The 9,369-nt window shown below is 27.3% G+C and overlaps 1 long non-coding RNA gene across 2 annotated transcripts; it reads right to left on the bottom strand.

Annotated features, from left to right (window-relative positions):
• Nucleotides 1–3,098: 3,098 nt before the first annotated feature.
• On the bottom strand, nucleotides 3,099–9,257 carry LOC122269405 (uncharacterized). 2 transcript variants are annotated; one of them, XR_015428658.1, is made up of 3 exons: nucleotides 7,708–9,257; nucleotides 5,241–5,436; nucleotides 3,099–3,264 (listed from the first exon to the last, which is right to left on the bottom strand). It is a non-coding gene; the product is annotated as an uncharacterized LOC122269405 (long non-coding RNA). The 2 variants fall into 2 exon arrangements; XR_015428659.1 differs by lacking the exon at nucleotides 7,708–9,257 and having other exon boundaries at nucleotides 5,241–7,694.
• Between the last annotated feature and the right edge of the window lie 112 nt (nucleotides 9,258–9,369).

The raw sequence follows: 9,369 nt of genomic DNA, 5'->3' as shown, positions 1-9,369 counted from the left end.
GATAGTGCAGTTCTTTTATGTTCAACTCCATTTTTAATATACCATGAGCAAATTGACGTTTCTTTTTATCGTTAATTATGAAACATCAAATAGAAATACCAGGTACTGACATAGAAATAACCCCGAATCAAAAAGGTTTATTTATTTTTCTTATTATTAATTATATATGCAAGACTGGATTTAAACATAGCTGGATCTTAAGTTATTGAAGATAGTGGGGTTCTTAAATATTAAACTCCATTTTTAATACACCTCGAGCAAACTGACATTATTTTTTTTGTGGCGTAACTACCACTATGAAAATTAAACATCAATTCACTGGTATATAAAACATGCTAACTTGATTCAATCACGACGTAACTTTTGATAGATGACGGTTGGTATGGTCGATAACTCCTCCCCCACATTTTATTGTTAATTATTACATATCGAATTGTCTTACTTATTAAAGCATTTGATGAAATTACTTGGTTGTCAAAAATATAATCTCTATGTATTAAACAATCATAAGGGCCGAAGTAGAGTGCTCAACTTTGTTGTCTTGCGAAGAAACTATGACTGAGAAATTACAAATTACAGAAGGTGTATAGTAGAATGTACAGGAATTACGAATGAATATGTGATAATTAGTTATTAACTGTTGATCTTGTAGCAAAAAGTACCATACGCGCCACACTGCAGCCCGCAAGAATGCAACTGCAGACTTGAAATTTGATGTACTGACAGAGCCATTTTAGTTAATGAACTTAGCACGAACTTTTTATTTTATTTAATATTTTATTTAGATTTTTTTTTTTTTAATTTTGATTTATGCTAAAGCCTTGATTAAGACTTATAAGCTTGTAACTATGAAAGTATGTATAAAAAATATACAAAGTGTGCGATGGGACAAAAAAATTTAATAATTATTAATTAATTCGATTATTTTTTTAATTATTTACTGTTGTAAAAAATATGATGTGTGTTGATCTATTGCCGGGAAAATGTCACTACAGCGTTGAAATTTGTCATGAAAAGAGTCATTTTCCTTTATGAACTCAATGAACGATTTGTTCAAAATTTCACTTTTTTTTTCGAATTTATTTGATGTAAATAATGACTATTTATGTATTATTGTTAAGAAATTTAATCTCTCTTTCACAAAATTTATATTTTAATAGCTCCTGCTGACTTGATGGAATAAAATTAAAAAATCAGGAAGAAATTGCTTGTTGCTGTCACATGTAGTGTGAATATCTTAAGAGAAATTTGAACGTTTGAACGGTAACCTGAAATGAATTGCTTAGGGTCTCTTAATTGGTTATGAGGACTTCTGTCGTTATTACGTATGGGTTAATTTTCGTAAAAAAAGACAGCGCGTTTTGAAAATTTAAATACAAAAGATTTAAAAACCAATCCCTAATTTGAAATGTCCTCAATCACGCTAATGAGTAAAATTATTTCTCATTTATTTATTTATTATAAGGAAGTACCATATTCTGTACTTCTTAGGTGAATTTTCTTTATCATGTTCATACTAATTTTTTGAATCTAGATAATCGTTCATTTTATTACGATAAACAAATTGACAAAATGTTCTTTCATAAAAGTACAATACTTATATATTTTGTAAGCAAAATTTTCATTATACTAGTGGAAAAGATCGACGTTTAAGAAAAAAAAACAAAAAACAATGATGAATGAGAAACAAGCAAGGAATTCAGCCTCCAAGTCATTTATATTGTTATTAAAATTTGAGCAACCATAGAAATTTCTGAATATTTATAAATGATATACAGAAAATACTAACTAAAAGGGTGATAAAAGAAAATTTTTATTAAAAAAATTATTGTTCTAATTTAAAGTGAGTGGGAAAACTGACCTATTATGGGTTAAAATGTGATCTCTGATACCAATCTAAAACCCCTCGAATTTTGTATGAGCTTCTCTTTTCAAACGAAGATGATGATCCTATAAGTTTGAAGCCAAAAGACACTGGAACCCATACAGCCACAAATATCCACAACACATCTTAGAGATATCTCTTGGATGAAAAAACTGGACATTGCCATATCCATCAGAGATCCCCGAGACATCTGAATATCCATGAAATATCCAACAGAAATCCAGGGGTCGCATCTGTGTGATGTCTAGCAGATATTTGGATATTGATGTCTGCTGCACATCCAAGAGACATCTGACAGATATCTTTGACCTACCACAGTTATCCAAGGGATATCCCAAGTTAAACATTGATATCTCTCTAACATCGTTCAGATGTCTGTTATATTTAGTTTCTGGATATCCCAAGGATATTCTTTTAGATATCTCAGAGACAACCCTGAATGTCTGAGAGACATATTTTATTTTTTGTTTACTAAAGTATTTAAAAAATGCTTATTTACTAAATTTGTATTATTAAACGATACAAATTTTTAATTGAGCATTTCTTATTAAATTGAATTTACCTTGTATTATGAGTATATTTAGATTGTATATCACGTAAGTTTTGAGAATATTAATTGCAAAATGTAAGGATATATGTAAAATATACTCATAATATCTGATTCACTTTATTTGACAAATTATTTCAGAATTCTAATTTGAAATATTTGTATACTTTAAATTATTTTTTGCTTTGATTGCTGCCTTAAGAAATTTGTTAAAGTTGTAAATGTTATAAAATACTGAATTTAGTAAAATTTTATTAAAATACATTTTTTTCCAAGGTGATTGCAATATTCAAAAAGAGTGTTTTAAATTAGAAACGTAATTACAGTTACGGCATAAAAAATTTTATTGGAAGAAAAGAACTGGTTGTATTTGAAAAATGAAGGTTGAAGGAATAATATGAAAATATTTCAAGATTCTGAATTTCTTCAATTATGAAAAAAAAAATTTGTAGAACATCAATGATTCATTTTCTAAAATAAAAATAAAAAGTTAAATTAACTTTAAGAAAAGTTTAAATTATGAGTTTTAATTAAATTAGAAAAAAAGGAACTGTTTATTATTATGAGTTTTAATTTAAATTAGAAAAAAAGGAACGTTTCTGAAACTGAAATTTTTTTACATTTTCACGCTTATTGAAAAGAATGTTTAATAAATAAGGGTATAAATTGAAACAATCATATATAAATAGTTTATTTACAAAAAAGTAAAATTTACAATTTAAAATTTTTTAATGAAGAAACATTTCTTGCTTTTTGCATGCCGTTTTTCATAAACTTTCAATTTCATGGTCTGTTGCTATGTCTTGGATCGAAGGATTTCTCCTCACAGCACCTAAAAATAGAGCAATGGCATAGCATAAGTTTTAGAAATGATTGAAATTAAATATTTATTAATGACATTCAAGAAAACTACCTATTCTTTCCTTAACAGATTTTTTTTACCCCTCAATTCTCCATCAGAATTTTTTTTTTAAATAAAAATAGTCAAAATTTTAAATTTTGTTTCTGTAGTTTAGTTTGTTTACAGAAATGAGTTAAAGTAAAAAATGTGTAAAAAAGTTAAATGTGACTTTTTAAAATAGCATTTACTCTCAATAAATGTTAACTTTTTAATTGCATACAGAATGATATGATGCACTATTTTGCCATCTATAAAGTACACATTAATCTTTTTTATAATCTGGTTAAAAGCAATAAGCTTGATTTGATTGATAAAAATAGAAGGAATTATGGAGGAGTCTACCAGAAAGAGCATAAAAATCCTTTTAATTTATGCTAAGAAGAAGAAGAAAATTCTAAAATGTGTGCTGGTGAAAATAAAAAGACCAGTGGTTAATTTATTGGCATATTAGTTTAAACATTTTTGTTGTAACCGTTCTCCATATTTTTGCTTCTTAAAATTATCCAATCGTACTTTATCATTTAAGGATACAGTAATAATATTTACACAGCATGCATAATCCAATTTTTCAACAAAAAATGAGCACTCAAAAAATATTTTTTATCACTTTCCAAAAAAATACAAACACATTTTTGAAAACTATAACTAGTTTCGGTTAAATATTGCAAAGAAAATCGTGAATATCACGTTTTTTTGTTTTTGTAATTTACAACAACAATCGCTACACTAAAAAAATTCTTTTTAAAAGATAGAAAATTAAGCACTCTTTACAAACCCACAATAAAATAAAAACACCTTAAATGGCTTTTAAAATATGAAAAATAAAAAATAAGCACTTTTTAAAAATGCTAGGCACCCTGTTATGTTAGAAAACAAAGGTAGATTTCATCACATTCTATTACATACCTTGCTTGCTTATATATATTAGATAATTATGTTTCAAATTTAAAAAGTTAAAAATTTTTTCTTCTACAAATGCCATGAGTCAGACAATGAACAAAATAATTAAACAAATTTTTATGAATTGATGCATTGTAAATAAGGGCGCATTATTTGAGTGATAGCTCATATGCTTTTGTAATTATTGTTAAATACTAACTCATAAAAAATTTTACTTAAGGAATACAATTTTTTCTGAAGAAAACAAATAGTAAAAAGTGACAGCTATTTTTTTCTTCTTAATTTTATGATTTTTTTTCTTCTCTTCACTTATTTTATAATTTTTTTATAAAATATGTGTGCATATATACACATATATATATTTCTTTTTTATCACATTAAAATCAACTCATAAATAAAAATGTTTTATACTTCTTATGTCATTTTGATTTATTTAATCAAATCGGTAAACATATGAAAATTTTCTTGGGAAAGATTTGTAAAATATACTATTTTTAACTTCCAAATTATTTTGTTTAGAAATGGGAGTTTTAACAGTGGTCTGGGTCTAGTATTGGGTGGTATTGGGTCTGGTAACAGGTTTAGGTAATATGAATAGGCTTTAACATTCCAAAATTGGTTAAGAACAATTGTATCAAATTGAATGAATGTATATTCAAACTTTACATCTAGATCTGGGCTAGATCCAGCGATGCACTGTAAAATTCTGAGTTAAAAAACTTCATAACAATAACAATATTGAACACTCAGGGTAACACAGGAAAAAACCAAAGGGGGAAAAAAAAGTAAGAAAAGAGCAAGGAAGTAAATAATAAAATAGTGAAGTGTACAGCACTCTGAGGTCGTATCTGAGAAGAACAAATTAGTAATTAAATAACAAAAATTATACATAGTTCATCACATCCTATTTAATTATATACAAACATCGTGTCTTAACTGGTGTATACATACCAGTTGAAATTTGCATTTGGACAAAAAAAAAAATTCTTTAAGTAATAAATTATTACCATATTCATCCAAAAGTTTTGCTTCATGGCAAATCCAATCTGGAGAAGGTTTAGTTAGCTTCATAACAAGTTTCATTACTTCATACGCTTTTAAAGGAGGCCACACGCATCCCTTTGTTGACAACCAGGTCACTGGCAGAACTGCAACCTCATCAGTCAATAGAAACTTAACAATTGCAAAATTGTTCGGCATTATCTATATAAAGCAAAATTAAAAATACTTTTGAACAGTTACATATTTCAGATATATACACGAAGACTGCAATTACAATTTCAAAAAAAAAAAAAAAAAAAATGAAAATAAAGAAATTCTAAGTTTATGATTTTTTAAAATTAAAAGCTATATATACAATGATAATCCATTGCATTCAAGCAATCATGTCTGTGCATGGAAACATTGTTTTGATACACTTGGTCATTATCCATATAATGCAAAATTAAACATACTTTTGAACATTTACATATTTCATATATATACATGAATGAAGCAATTACAATATTATAAAAAATGAAAATAAAAAAATTCTAAGTTAAACATTTTTAAAATTAAAAGCTATATATACAATGATAATTCCTCACACTCAAGCAATCATTTCAGTGTGTATGGAAATATTGCTTAAGAATTATGATTTTTTTTTAAAACATACACATTGCACAAAAATAATATAATGACCACCCCTGTGGCAGAATTTTTTCAAGATATTTGCAACAAAACTGTCTGGTACTAATATCTTTCTGTAAGATAACTTCAATATAACAAACATATATGTTAGTAATTTAAAAATAACAAAAGAGCTGTGTTTCCAAAAAAACTACAATTTTTTTAATTAAACATGTAATAATTTTTATTCTAATATTATGGGTGTTATTTGCACATTTTGTTGGAGGGAGGGGATGTCACACAAATTACTTCCTTCTTCGCATTTTGTAAATAATCACCACAATTTAAAAAAATAATGTAATCCGTTATCGGAAAAAATAAACGAAGATTAACAATGAAATCATGCGAATTGGACTCCTCAAAAAGGGGTTAGTACTCAAATGCGTAATAAATAATTTTAATATCGTATAAAAATATTTGATATAAAAACTATTGAGAAATCAATAGCTGCCAACAATTCGACAGAATCATTGCCTTAAAAGTAAATACTCAAATGCAAGATTCGAATTTTCCGTATAGTGTGAAATAAATAGAGACATTTAAAAACCAGGTGAAAATCAATAGTTGCTGAAAGTACAATAGAAACTTTACATTGATTTATGATACTACCGGTGTCAATTAAGCGCGTCAAAAAGTGATTATCTAAATGCATGGTTCAAATATTACGTGTAAATTTCTGTAGAAAAGAAAACTAAATTTAGTATTTACTTTTTAAAAGAAAAATCTTTTTGCAAGAACCCTAACTTTCTGTGACAATGTCGCTGTGATTCTGCAATGAGGATGACCACAATAATAAAAAATTATTAACAATTTCAGCAGCCAATATTACATATACAATATATACAAATAAAATAATGATGTATTAATATCATCAGCCTGACAAATGGCTAATGTATTCAAAATTAAAAATTTGGCTCAGCAATTTGTAAGTGGGCAAACAAAATAGAAGAATCGTATATATTTATATATATTGAACAGAATTCAACGCTAATATTAAAGGAATGATTTTGTGAGAAAAACAGGAATTCTTTGTTAAAACTTTCAATTCTACAAAGTGAAAAAAATGAATGTATTTAGACTTGCCAATCTGAACTGCAAAGTCTAGGAAAAGGGGGCTGTTGATATTAATATGACTTTTAGCGAGAAGAGAAAAATTAGTTCACATTAAGCGTGTTCACCTGAGGAAGATTAAGTACATTGTGAAAATTTATATAAGAACGAAACGATCCGTTTTTATTAGCAATAAGATATAAAAAGTATGAAAAATAATAAAAATGTATTATGTAATATAGGTAAGAAGCTAAAAACTAATTAAAATGTAATTTATATTTATAATACAAAGGAAATATGTTGTAATTATTATTTTCTTTTAAGGAAAGGCATTTACATAAAATATGGTTGACAGACACATAAAATAAAGAGGAATGATTCTGAGCCAAAAATATGAGATTTAGCAGGATATTCATAGCTGTGAAGATTTAGCAGGATATTTATTCATAAACATCGACACAGCTAAAATATTTGGTGACTACAATATTTACACTACCATCTGATATTTTAATAATATTTTTGATTAAACAAATAGATTCATTTTTTCATAAGCATACATTATTAGAAAATGAAATCTTTAAAGAAAATTTTTCAAACAGTAACTCTTCATATTGTAAGCCATAACAATTCATCAAAGTCAGACTTATATCCAAGTTCATACATTTCAAAGATATGTAAAATGCATATAGGTGAAATAAAAATGACAATATAACCAATAAGAAGAAAACAAATATTTCAATAATAAAAAACTCTTACTTCAACAATAAATGATTTTTATATCAAGGTTGTAAAAGAAGACGCTCGCTAACAATAAATTCTGCAGTTTCGTATTTGGTATCAGGTTTCTATTTTTGATGAGTACGGTTAGAATTATAATTATCTAAGAATATTTAAAAATTCAAAATTCCGCTTTAATTCAGAATAAAAGATCTGCATCAGAAAAAGAAAATTATATCAGAGTTTAGAATTGTAAATAAAAGAATATCAATATCCAAAAACTGAAATCTCTGAGATGTCGAAAACTGGATATGCGTCAGCTATTGAGTACGATTTGAAACATCTCTTAGACATTCTACAGACATCCAGTGATCCATGTCTTAAACTTATCTATATTAAATATCCAAAAGATATCCAAAATGTCCATATCTAGAACTTAGATATGCCTGGATATCTCTATAATAACCAAATTACCACATCCCCCAGATATCCAAAAATGATATCCCAGAGATGTCTAAAATATCTAACTAATGGACTTAGATGTGTTTAGATATCTGTAAGAAGTCTGGAACATATCCGAATATCCACTGGATATTTGGATAAGTAACAGACGTGTTTGGATATCCCTGGGATAGCGGTGGCTGTGTGGGAAGGGACAGCAATTGGAGAAACAGTGCAAGAACCATGGTAGGAATTCTTTTGGTTGATTTACAGATTTGAGCACCGAGTAGTGTGAAGAAAAAAAAATATTTTGAGTTTCGGGGTCGAGGGCTTGAATTTTTAACAGCTTTAAGCAAAGCTTAAAAAAATATTTTAATTTTTTTAAAAAAATTTTAAAATTTTAATTTAATTTTTAATTTAAAAATTGTTACAAAATTTAATTTTAAATTTTTTTAAAAATTTTCGAGGGACCTCTTAAGTTCTCGGGACCCTAAGTTGCAGCCTATTTAGAGTTTATACGTAAATCCGGCCTCAACCCACTAATAATATTAATATTTAATGTTATTACTGGGTTGAATTATTTTTGCCAAGCCAATTGCTTTGTTTAGAACTAATTTACCCAAGACTACCAGTTACGTTTTTTTTTTTTTTCATCAAGGATCCAACATTTTATTTCTTGTTAGCTTTTACTGTAGAAATAAAAGAAAGAACTTTTATATGCGAAGTTATGCGCAGAACCTATGTATGCGAAGTTTTACGTATCCCTAAAAAAATTTGCCACCTTCCTCTTAAATAACACTTTTTTAACAACATTGCAATCAAAACGAAAAGTGTCATTTTTCTTTTTTCATTTAAAAATATTAAAAATTTATTAGAAAAACGTGTATTTTTTCTTAATTTTCTTTTTGTTATTGTATAATTAATAATACTTGGATTAATAATAATCTATCCGATCCGAATCACTACAACAATCGACTCTACTAATGTTTTAATCGACTTCAGTAATGTTAAACTTTAATGTTTTTTTTTTTTTCTAGAACGTGATTGATCCTGAAAACCGTTTAATTACTGCTGGGATTATTTTGCTCCGATTATTCTCCGCAGGAGGTAGTGGCTTGCGTACTCGCAAAAAAATTTCACCACCACAACTCCATCACTGCCTACAAAGCTAAAAGAAACTGGAACACTGCTACAAAGATGGCACCACCATATACAAGCCGGAGAAACATGATGAGGGGCCATTCTTACTGCTTGTACAAC

This window comes from Parasteatoda tepidariorum, chromosome 8, assembly GCF_982258835.1.
Source record: "Parasteatoda tepidariorum strain Cologne lab strain chromosome 8, Ptep-v5.0, whole genome shotgun sequence".
NCBI classification, from domain to species: Eukaryota; Metazoa; Arthropoda; class Arachnida; order Araneae; family Theridiidae; genus Parasteatoda; species Parasteatoda tepidariorum.
The sequence above is the reverse complement of the archived record's forward strand: the minus strand, read 5'-3'. Positions and strand labels throughout refer to the sequence as shown.